Source organism: Giraffa tippelskirchi, chromosome X, assembly GCF_054371585.1.
Source record: "Giraffa tippelskirchi isolate mGirTip1 chromosome X, T2T-mGirTip1v1.2.pri, whole genome shotgun sequence".
In the NCBI taxonomy this organism is placed as follows: Eukaryota; Metazoa; Chordata; class Mammalia; order Artiodactyla; family Giraffidae; genus Giraffa; species Giraffa tippelskirchi.
The window spans coordinates 138712559-138724972 of record NC_137289.1 but is presented as its reverse complement, the minus strand read 5'-3'; positions in this window follow the sequence as shown (position 1 = coordinate 138724972).

The window sequence follows — 12414 nt, the reverse complement described above, 5'->3', positions numbered from 1 at the left end:
TTTGTCTTTTCCAGCTTCTAGACACCACCTGCATTCTTTGGTTTACAGCTGCTTCCTCCACCTTCAAAGCCAGCAGTATAACATCTTCAAATCTTCCTAACTTTGACCTTTGCTTCCACTGTCACATCTTCTCTGACTCCCCTGCCCTGACTCTTTCCTTCATAAGGACCTTGTGATTACACTGGGCACACCAGATAATCCAAAATAATTTCCCCACACAAGATCATTAACTTAACCACACCTGCAAAGTCCCTCTTGCCACACAATCACAGGTTCCACGGATTAGGATGTGGACATGTTTGAAGAAAGCCATTATCCTGTCTACCACAATAACAGCAAGATCTAAGTAATTAGAAATAATTTCTTAATATCATCAAATATCCATTCACTGTTCAAATTTCCAGTTGTCCCATAAAATACCATACTTTTCCCCAGCTTTAGAAGAAAAGGATGCAAATAAGGTTCACAAGTTTGGATGAGACTTTAGAGTCTCTTTTTATCTACAGGTTGCTCCTCCATCTCTCTATTTTTTTTTCCCCTTACAATTTCTTAATTGAAAAATCCTGGTTTCCTAAAACACAAAACACACATTAGAGAAACTCAAAAACAAAGGCTTACCCTTTAAAAAATATTTAAATTTATTTGTTTGAAATAATAGAGTAAGTTAAGAATGCTTTGGAATCTACAAAGTCTCTCATCAAGATTTAGGAAGGATTTTAAAAAATGGAGAACAATAACAGCAATGTTGAGTTAATGAGCAAATTGATGGAAAGAACAAAAAGCAATACTGTGGACACTTGGACATTCAAAGGCTTGAATTTAGAAAGATAACCACAATTCAAGTATTCTAGACAGGTTTTATAGCAGTACCTCTATTCCCAAAGTACATGGTTTCTGAATAGGGTTTATCATGAGGGTATTAGAGAAAGCATGGGGAGTCAAGGGACCTGAGTTAAATTAGGCTCTGCTCCTTTCTAGGACTGTGACTGATTTAAAGGGCACCAGACTCTAAAGTGAGTGGAAAACAACCCCACCGGCCAACCATAAGCCCCTCTTGGGCTGGTCTAAACCCAGTATCTGGCATTGTAATCCATCTGCATGATACCCTGGACACATTCATTCTTCATTCAGGAAGAACATATTTACTGAGCCTACTACACTCGGGTCATGTGCTAGATGCATACAACCTGCAGACAAAGAAGCAATTTTAATGCAAAGAGCTATCAGTGAAATTAACATACCAATTATAGGCGCAAAATAGGTATTCATTTGTTAAGCAAATGGACTCTTATCTGTGTTTGCATGCATGCTCAGTTGCTTCAGACAAATCTGACTCTTTTTGACCCTATGGTCTGTAGCCCACCAGGCTCCTTGGTCCATGGAATTCTCCAGGCAAGAATACTGGAGTGGGTTGCCATCCCTTTCTCCAGGGGATCTTCCCGACCCAAGGATGGAACCCGCATCTCCTCTGTCTCCTGCATTGCAGGCAGATTCTGAACCACCAGGGAAGCCCCCTTACCTATGTTTATGTAAATGAATAAAAATAACCCTTCATACAAAATCTTGTAAACTTTGAATATAGGACATAGCGAAATCAGACAAGCCAACATGAAATTCACTCAGAGAATATTTTCTTCCTTTTCTTAAAGAAGATCTTTAGCTTCTGGCTTTTGGAAATTTCCACCAAACTCTCCTTCACACATTTCCAGCAAGTTGTCTTTCCAAACCATGCCTCTGGGCATCTAGAGGGAGAGAGTCAGTGAACCACACAGTCTAAAGCCCAGGGTCCTGCAGGCCTCGAATGGCATAGCGCTCTCAATGGCCTCTCTTCTCCCCTCTAGTGCTAGGGACCTCAATCCAGGTGCCTGAGAAAAGAAGATGGAAAGTTGTGGTTTTGTGGGATGATTTGTGTAAACCCAAAGTGTGCAAACCTTTTTTATTATATAGTGTCGGCTAGGAAAGGGGGAAAAAAAAAATACCAAGCCCAAATCCATGAATTTCCAAAGCACGGCACAACACGTTAAAGGTTTAGTATCATGAACAATCCAGTCCTTGTCGTCTACTCATTTGCTAGCAAGTTTCCACAAATAACAGGCAAGCTTAAAATTTTCATAAAACGCTTTGGCAGTGCAGGATGGGCCAACTTTCTGGCCGTCTCTCTGAGGAAATGACTGCAAATGTTTTTTGGTGTGAACAGCCTTAAGTATTTTAAATCCTTGGTAAATAGAGTTGCCAACAGTCCCAAATATATTTTACTATTTCTGAATTGGACATTCAGGATTATTTTATGAAGATATTTTTCAACGACAAATGTTTCAATAAATGAGTTGTCCTAATTACCTTTCTCAAATATTAAGTGACTTTGAAAGACTTTGTAAATGAGAAACGAACTTTAGTAGCCAAATTGCAGAGGATGAGATAAATAAAAATTTCCTAGAAAGCATACTTAAAAACAACATGGGAGAATGGCATTGAAGCATGTAAATTATCATATGTGAAACGAATCGCCAGTCCAGGTTCAACGCATGATACAGGGTGCTCGGAGCTGGTGCACCAGGATGACCCGGAGGGATGGGATGGGGAGGGAGGTGGGAGGGAGGTTCTGGAAGGGAAACAAATGTACACCCATGGCGGATTCATGTCAGTGTATGGCAAAACAAATACAATACTGTAAAGTTAAAAGATAGATAAATAAACTAATTTAAAAAAAAAACCAACATGATTCTATTGAGGCTTCCAGAAATAGTATAACATCCACAGTTTTCACTATATGAGAATGCTGATTACTAAATCAAAGGTTTGACACACCAGTACAACTTACTAACCTGAAATGATTCTAGAGTTCTTTCTGCAAGTTATCCTGAAGGATATTTGTTATAAATCTGGCTTCCACTGTGGTAGTCACTGGCCATGTGTAGCTATTTTTTTTTATTTTATATTGAAGCATAGTTGATGAACAATGCTGTGTCAGTTTCAGGTATACAGTACAGTGATTCAGTTATAGGTATACATGTATTTATTCTTTTTCAAATCACATGTAGCCATTTTGAATTAAATTAATTAAAATGAAATGAAATCAAAAATTCAGTCCCTCAGTCACACTAGTCTGATTTCAAGTGCTTTGGCTAGTGACTGTCATATTGGACAGTGCAGAACATTTCCATCTCAAAGAAAATTCCATTGTTCTAAATCCTTATTATTCAAAAGGTAGGCCAGCAGCTTCAGCATGTGAGAGCTTGTTCATTTTTTTTTTTTTAGTTTTTGGCTATACCATGTGACATGTGGGATCTTAGTTCCCTGACCAGGGATCAAACTCATGCGCCCTGTACTGGAAGCATTGAGTCTTAACCATTGGACTACCAGTGAAGTCCAAGAGCTTGTTGAAAAGACAGAATCTCATGCCTTACAGCAAACACACAGAATCAGAATCTTCATTTTTAACAAATCACCGAGGCAATTTGTGTGCATAGTTTGAGGAGCATTGGTCCAAATTGGCGTTTCCCAGACCTAGCGTGATCATGAGAATCACCAAGCGCACTCATGAGACATTCAGGGTCCAGGGCCTTGCTCTACATCTACTACCTTTGACTCTTCAGAGCAGGTGCTTGGGAACTCTTATGTTTAACATGCACACACTCTAAGTGATTCTTATTACTCTGGAATTGTTGTTGTTCAGTCACTAAGTTGTGTCCGACTCTTTGTGACCCCATGAACTGCAGCACACCAGGCTTCCCTGTCCTTCACTCTGGAATTGGGCATTGATATTTTTTAAAAATTCCCCAGGATTCTGATGGGCAGCCCATGTTAAAACTATTGCTATAAATTATTAGATTTCAAAACTACTTCTGGTCTTAAAATTGAGTATTAAATTTTTAAATAGCGGTAAAATGAAATGGCATTAAAAGTAAATCCAACAGTCTATGTAGTTTAGAGACATAGCTAAAGACCTTATTCTTTATTTCATGAGCTAAAACACGAAGTGTTGATATATAAGGTTTTGGCTATTTTGCCAATTTCTCTGTTATATAATCAATGGCAACCCACTGCAGTACTCTTGCCTGGAAAATTCCATGGATGGAGGAGCCTGGTAGGCTACAGCCCATGGGGTAGCAAAGAGCTGGACAAGACCGAGCGACTTTACTTTCTTTCTTTCTATAGTTCCTTTTGAAGAAGGAAATGGCAACCCACGCCGGTGTTCTTGCCTGGAGAATCCCATGGACGGAGGAGCCTGGTGGGCTACAGTCTATGGGGTTGCAAAGAGTCGGACACGACTAAGCAACTAACACAAACACACATGTTATATAATCAGAATTCTACATGAGACTTTTTTGGGTTTGCTACGTCTTACTTTTTTTTTTTTGTCTTGGTTTTCTAAATAAAATGATTAGCTCAAGATAAAAATGAGATTTTTCTAATTTTCTAATTTCTTGGAGCCTATAACTCCTACCCTAAAATATACACTTCTTGACTCAAATGAGCCAATAATGAGACCCAGATAAAGCAAAGTCACAATACTATAACAGCAACAGCCAGCAGATAAGAAACCCCCTGACAAAAGACTACCCAACCATGAAGAAATAAGAGTCAAAATATGCTATTAATAAGGAAAATGTGAAAGGGAAGTGATCAGAGTACAAAAGCTGGTTGGTTCCAAGATATTAATTTTCTTATTATGCTTGATAACTTAACTTTTATAGCCCTAGATGGCTAGAGTAGAAAATAAGAAAGCCTTAAAATTAATTAAACTGTTCACCTTAAGAAATTAAAAAAAGAAAGGGTAAACCCAAGGAAAGTAGAAGGAAAGACAAAATAAAAACAAGTGAGAATATCAATGAAATGAAAACCAAAGAATAGAGACTAGCAAAGCTGAAAGTTGGTTCTTAAAACAACAGCAACATGAAAAATGGTCCATATAGTCAATCAATTTTCCCCAGATTAATCTGTAGATTCAGTGAAATTTCAGTCAAAATTTCAAAGGGTTTTTTTCCAAGAATTCTGATAAGCAGATTATAAACTTTATATCCAAGCTTCTTACCCTTGACAGTGTTGACATTTGGGACTGAATAATTTTTTCTCCCGGGGCATTGTTCACTGTAGGATGTTTTATAGCATCTCTGGCCTCTATCTACTATATACTAGTAGAAACCTATCTCCCAATACATAGCAGGTTGTGACAATCAAAAATGACTACAGATATTGCCAATGCAGTGTCAGGGGTGGAGCTGAGTGTGATAAATTCACTTCCAGAAGAGAACGAAAGCTTTATGGCTTTAAAGGGAAAGGACCAAAAATAGCCAGAATACTTCTAGAGTAGAACAGACTTAGTCTCCCAGATCCCAGAAGTAATTATGAAGCTATAGTAATTAGGCCAATTACATGATCTTAGAATAGACCATCGAGCCCAGACATAGTCCTCCTTTCAAATTACAAACTAAGAGAATATATTTTCAATCCACACAACTCCAATATATAAAGAACTCCAACAAATAAATAAGGAAGCACAAGCAACCAAACAGAAAAATGGGCAAAAGGCATTGTTATGGACTGAATGTTTGTGTCCCTCAAAATCTATATGTTGAAACAGTAACCCCCAATGTGATGGTTTGGGGAGGTGGAGCTTTTGGGAGGTGATTAAGTCATGAGGGTGGTCAGTGCCTTTATAAAAGATACTCTAGAGGGCTCCCATGTGAGGACACAGCGAGAAGATGATCATGTATGAATATGAAAGTGGGCTTTGACCAGACACCAGATTTGCCAGCACTTTGATCTTGAACTTCCCAGCCTCCATAACTGTGAGAAATAAATTTCTGGTGTTTATAAGCCACCCAGCCCATGGTATCTGTTATAGCAGCCCAAACAGACTAAGACAGGCAAGAACATACATTTCACGGAAGACAAAATACATATGAACAATTAGCATGTGAAAAATCTTAAATACAATTAATGATCAGAGAAATTCAAACCAAGACCAAAATAAGATGCTGTTTTCCACATATTAATTGACAAAAATTTTAAAGTCTAACAATATCAAGTGTTGAAAACGATATAGATCAACAGAATTGCTGTTGTTAGGTGTGTATATTGATATATTCATTTCAGAAAATAATTTGACCTTATATCATGATGTTGGACAGGCACATACCCTATGATCCAGTAATTCTACTCCTAAATTTATCACAGAGAAACTCTTACATGTGTATCCTTGGAGACATGCACATATATAGTCATAGCAGTATCCTTCACAATAGCAAAAATCTGAAAACAACTCAAGTATGCATTGATAGAAGACTGGATTGATCAACTGTAGTATATTCATAAAATGAAATACTATAGTCAGTCAAAATGAATAAGCTATAGCAACACATACCAACAAGGACAAATCTTAGCAACATAATATTAAGTGAAAAGAGTAAGGGCAAATATTTCATACAACGTGATACCCTTTTTAAAAGTTAAAAACAACTAAAATTAAAAATGGACTTAGGTATGAATATAGATAAGATCAAGGAAAGCAGGAGGGAGCTCTAAACAGTCATTTCTCCAAAGAAGACATACAGATGGTCAAAAAGCACATGAAAAGATGCTCAAGATCACTAATTATTAGAGAAATGCAAATCAAAGCTATAGTGCGGTTATCACCTCACACCCGGTCAGAATGGCCATCATCAAAAAATCTACAAACAAATGCTGGAGAGGATGTGGAGATGTAAATTGGTACAGCCACTATGGAAAACAGTATGGAGGTTCCTCAAAAAACTAAACATAGAACTACCATATGATCCAGCAATCCCACTCCTGGGCACATACTCAGAGAAAACCGTAATTCGAAAAAATACGTGAACCCCAATGTTCATTGCAGCATTATTTATTCCATGACATGGAAGCAACCTAAATGTCCATCAACAGAGGAATGGATAAAGAAAATATGGAACATATATACAATGGAATATTACTCAGCCATAAAAAAGAACAAAATAATGCCATTTGCAGCAGCATGGATAGACCAAGGGATTATCACACTAGGTGAAGTAAGTCAGATACATAAAGACAAATGTAATATATCACTTATATGTGGAATCTTGGACAGGGAGCCTGGCATGCTGCAGTCCATGGGGTCGCAAAGAGTTGGACATGACTGAGTGACTGAACTGAACTGTTATGTGGAATCTTAAAAAAAAAAAAAAGGATACAGATGAACCTATTTACAAAACAGAAGTAGAGTCACGGATGTAGAAAACAAACACGGTTAACAGGGGATAAGGGGAGGGCAGGGATAAATTGACATATACACATTGTGTGCATGCATGCTCAGTTGCTTCAGTCATATCCGACTCTTTGTGACCCTATGGACTGTGGCCCACCAGGCTCCATGTCTCTTATGTCCCCTGCATTGGCAAGCAGGTTCTTTACCACTAGCACAACCTGGGAAGCCCCATATATACACTACTATATATAAAAGAGACAACTAATAAGAAAGAACCTGCTCTGTAGCATATGAAATTCTACTCAATACTCTGTAATGGCCTATATGGGAAAAAAAATCTTTAAAAGAGTGGATATATGTATATGCATAACTGAATCACTTTGCTGTACACTTGAAACTAACTCAACAGTGTAAACCAACTATAGTCCAATAATTTAAAAAAAAAAAAAAGAAAGCAAGAGAATGACTAACAAAGGATTCAGATGCTTAGCTCAGCTCAGGAGAAGCCAGAGTGATGAAATGGCTGAAGACCACATAGCTGGATGGCCACTGTTGTACAAGTCCCAGCTTTCACGTTAGATGGTAGATCCAGTCGTTCTTACTTAACTGTAAATGTAATTATATAGATGGACAGATAGACATAATAGAAAGTGTTATAAATGGAATAATGATGAGAGTAGTCTTGAACCAAGGATTAAAATTAATCCAAATATGTGTACCTAAGATCCATTAAAAACAGGTCACATATAAAATATTTCATAATTAAATAAAATAGAAAAATTAGAATGCACACATTCACTTGAACCTGTGGATGTACTTCTGAAAAACTGTACACAAAACTTTTTTTTGCCAGTGGCTGCTGCTGCTACTGCTGCTAAGTCGCTTCAGTCGTGTCCGACTCTGTGCGACCCCATAGAGGGCAGCCCACCAGGCTCCTTCGTCCCCGGGATTCTCCAGGCAAGAATATTGGAATGGGTTGCCATTTCCTTCTCCAGTGCATGAAAGTGAAAAGTGAAAGTGGAGTCGCCCAGTCGTGTCTGACTCTTCGCGACCCCATGGGCTGCAGCCTACCAGGCTCCTCCATCCATGGGGTTTCCCAGGCAAGAGTACTGGAGTGGGGTGCCATTGCCTTCTCCTTTGCCAGTAGAACAGAATCAAATTCCAAATGTCTTACTGGACCTTGTCTTTTGTTGCTATTTTTGCTTTTATGAGCAACCCTATAACAAATCTTTCTGTACGGAAAATAACCACTGTCTTGTGCATATAATTATTTCCTAATTAACATATTCAGCAAGTTTCCATTTTCAGCCACTCTCTGACCTGTATCTGACTATATATTGGGTTGGCCAATATACATATCGCAGTGGTAAAAATTTACCTGCCAATGCAGGAGACACAAGAGACACGGGTTCCATCCCCGGGTCAGGAAGGTCCCCTGGAGTAGGAAGTGGCAACCTGCCGGGAGACAGCTCACAAGATCCCCACTCATGACAGGGTCATGAGAAAGAGGACTGATTTGAGCAAGGCTTCTCAGGCCTCAGGGATTCTCAGAAGGCTGTCTCAGCGCTCACCTTAAAAATGACATCTCTCTTTCTGATGCTTGCTATAATAAACCTCTTCTTATTTTCTGTGACTTAGGCAAAAGGCCTCTCCTGATTCCCTTCTAAAACAGATCATTCTGAGACCTCAAACCAACAAGGCCCCTGAACGGTAGCACCCTAAATAAAATTATCTGAGATATAGAGTATGCTGATCTAAATTCCTTTTGCTAACATATTGGTTTGTTTAATAAATGTACCTGTGCCTTTGGAGCTAATGTGCATAACTGCTCCCTAGTAATAAAACAGCATTGAGAGCCTCCGCACAGAAAGCCCCTATGGGCACAAAACCATTCGCAGGAAAAAAGGCTTGTTAGGAAATAAAAAAATAGTGCTTTGTGGAACTGTTACTTAATCTATATTTACTCATTATGTTTTTACTCTTAATGTGTTTAGCCTATATAATAAAAGCATAATAGTTAGAGATTTATATAAGTAGAAGTTTAGCTTTAATACAAATAATAAGACAATTGTTGATTTAACTGATGATTCTTAAAGCTGAACTTCAGCTTGCTATTCTTTGACTTTATGGAACTACATTCTTTTCTGTTAAGCTCAAGGCGTAGAGTAAATTACCAAAAACAGGTTTTACCTTAAAACTTCCTGTTGATGAATTCTTTCCTGATGTGCCCTATACAAAAGCATTCTCACTGATTAACCTTTATCAATGGAGAGTCACAAGGTGTTAGCAGGCCACCAGGCTAGAAGATGATGTAAACAAAATGAGGCTTTTTGTAACTAAAGACATGCAAACGGCTTCGAGGAGGGCCGAAACTGCTGGCCCATTAAGCTAACTTGATGGGCCCATTAAGATATACCCATTAAGCTGAATTGGTATGTCCCTTAAGCTGAATTGGTATGACTCTATACGTTACATTTGTTTCTATATACCACAATAATATAAAAGCTGTCCGGAAAACAATAAAGTCGGGAGACACTTGGAAACGCTGAGACTCAGCTGTGTCTTCTCATTCGCATCACCGACGCCGTCCATCCTGAGGGAACCCCTGGACCTGCTGGAGCTGGACTCCGGCAGCAACCCACTTCAGTATTCTTGCCTGAAGAATCGCATGGACAGAGGAGCCCGGTGGGCTAGGTTACACAGGTTTGCAAAGAGTTGGACACAACTGAGAGACTGAGCGCACACACACACACCTCTACACATATAATTTCCTTCTTACAAATAATTACTCAGGGGACCTCCCACACAACAACCTCCTCTCCCAACTTTGCCAGACAGGGTTTCCATCCCCTCAACCCAGTTTACCCTGCTCCAGCCTAGCATCTCTCCCACGCTTCACTGGTCCTGGCCTCTCATCGCATCTCATTGACAAGCAGGTCTATGCTTTTTGAATGTACAGCTCCTTCTCCAACCCCAACAACCACACCACAGTTCCTATTTCTTCACTCGAGATCCAGGGCTCTTCCTTTCTTCACTCAACAAATATTTACCAGTCACTTTCACTATATGCAATGCACTGAATTAAGTACAATGGGAAATATAAGAAGGTAAACCAGAGAAAGCCCTGCCTCGGGAACATGCAGACCCGTGGAAGAGGTGACATATATACAGCAGAAATAACTACAAGAGGAGGAGGTGACATATATACAGCAGAAATAACTACAAGAGAGAAAGTAATGTGTCTAGTCTTAGCCACACCTGTAAAATCAAGGCTGATCCAGATCCCAGGATGAATGTGACCTACGGCAGGAAGCATTTAACAGCCTCCAGCAACCTGCAAGGCTAGACTGGACATAGGCACTCAGCTGCCTTTTCTCATAATTTGATTCTGACTTTGTCACCTCACCCTAGTTCCTGTTCTGGAAACTTGTTTAACATCTCAGTTCCCTATTAGGGGCTCCAGATCTTAACATTAAATTCTACCTTGGCCTCTGCCCCTCTTTTTTGGTCAGTAGCTTTGAGAGTATGACATCTTTTTATTAGTCTGGGGTCCTTGCAAGAACTGGGGCACTGCCCCTGAACTGCAGCTCCTGGATGGGATATAGAGAAGTAAAGTGAGAGTAGCTCAGTCGTGTCCGACTCTTTGAGACCCCATGGACTGTAGTCCGTGGAATTCTCCAGGCCAGAATACTGGAGTGGGTAGCCTTTCCCTTCTCCAGGGGATCTTCCCAACTCAGGGATCGAACCCAGGTCTCCCACATTGCAGGTGGATTCTTTACCAGCTGAGCCACAAGGAAAGCCTAAGAATACTGGAGTGGGTAGCCTATCCCTTCTCCAGGGGATCTTCCCCACCCAGGAATTGAACTGGGGTCTCCTGCATTACAGGCGGATTCTTTACCAACTGAGCGATCTATCTCAGGACTTCCTTGGGGAAGCCCAAGGGATAGAGAGCAAGGGGGAGTCAAAATCAGGATCAGGGTCTAGTCGAGAAACAGAACCACACCAGCGATTTGAACAGGGAAAATTGAATATGAAGAATTATTAACTAGGCAAAGGGTAGTTAACTTCTGAAATATAGAGAACTGAAAGGTGTAACAGAAATAACTACTGCGGAAAGAGGCTGCCACTTCCAGGGCTGAGGGAAAAGTAAACAAAGAAGGAACTTAGAAAATTCAAGGAGATTCCCACCTCCCCCCGCAAAGCTGAGATCCAGACCTCTAAGAAGATCGTGCGGTCTGCTGCAGAAACACCTCATCCACGCCAGTCAGAGTGCGGGAGAAACCCGCGGGAGGCGGCTGGGCAGAAAGAGCACCCCACCGCACAGAGAATGCTGCAGGGATCAGTTGCTCATCGAGCCGGTCGAGCCATCGCAGCAGTGGGAAGTAACAAGCAAACAGGAAGCAGAAAAGTCCTCTGACGCCTCCTATTGGCAAGACCTAACATGGAGCCAGTTGCCAAAGGAGAAAATAGGGTTTGCAGAGACCAGTTCCGTATTGCAAAGTAAGAAAAAGAAGGATGGGCTTGGAACCAAGAGTCAATAAATTAACAATTAAGACTCTGGTATCTGGTAGTCATCTAAACTTAGATATGGGGAGAAGGGAAGTTCGACAAGAAGCAGGATAAGTTTGGAACTGCAACTAGGAATCTTTGGCTACCAATCAAAGCCTGAGAAAACTCCATTAACCTCTTTTGAAATCAGGGAAATGAAAATTAAAACCACAGTGGGATATCACTACAAACCCACCAGATTGGCAAAAAATTTTATTTGCAGTCTTTTAAAAGAATGCCAATTATACATCCATAAAAAGGTGTTTTTTTTAAAAAAAAAAAAAAAAGACTATCAGGTTTTGAGAATGATGTGGAGCATAGGAACCCTCAGAAACGGCTGGTGGGAGTGTAAATTAGTACAAATGCTTTAGAAGACAGTTTGACATTATCTAATAAAGTGGAAGATAAACACAGACTATGCCCCAGCCGGTCTACTTCTATGTATATGCCCCAGAAAACTTGTGCATGCACATCATAAACAAACAGACTTTTTTTTTGGACTGTGCCGGGTCTTAGTTGTGGCATGTGGGATCTATTTCCATGACCAGGGATTGAACCGGGGGCCCCTGCTTTGGGAGCGTGGAGCCTTAGCCACTGGACCAGCGAAGTCCCACAAATAACTTTTAACAATGTTCATGGCAACATGATTGGTAGTAGCCCCC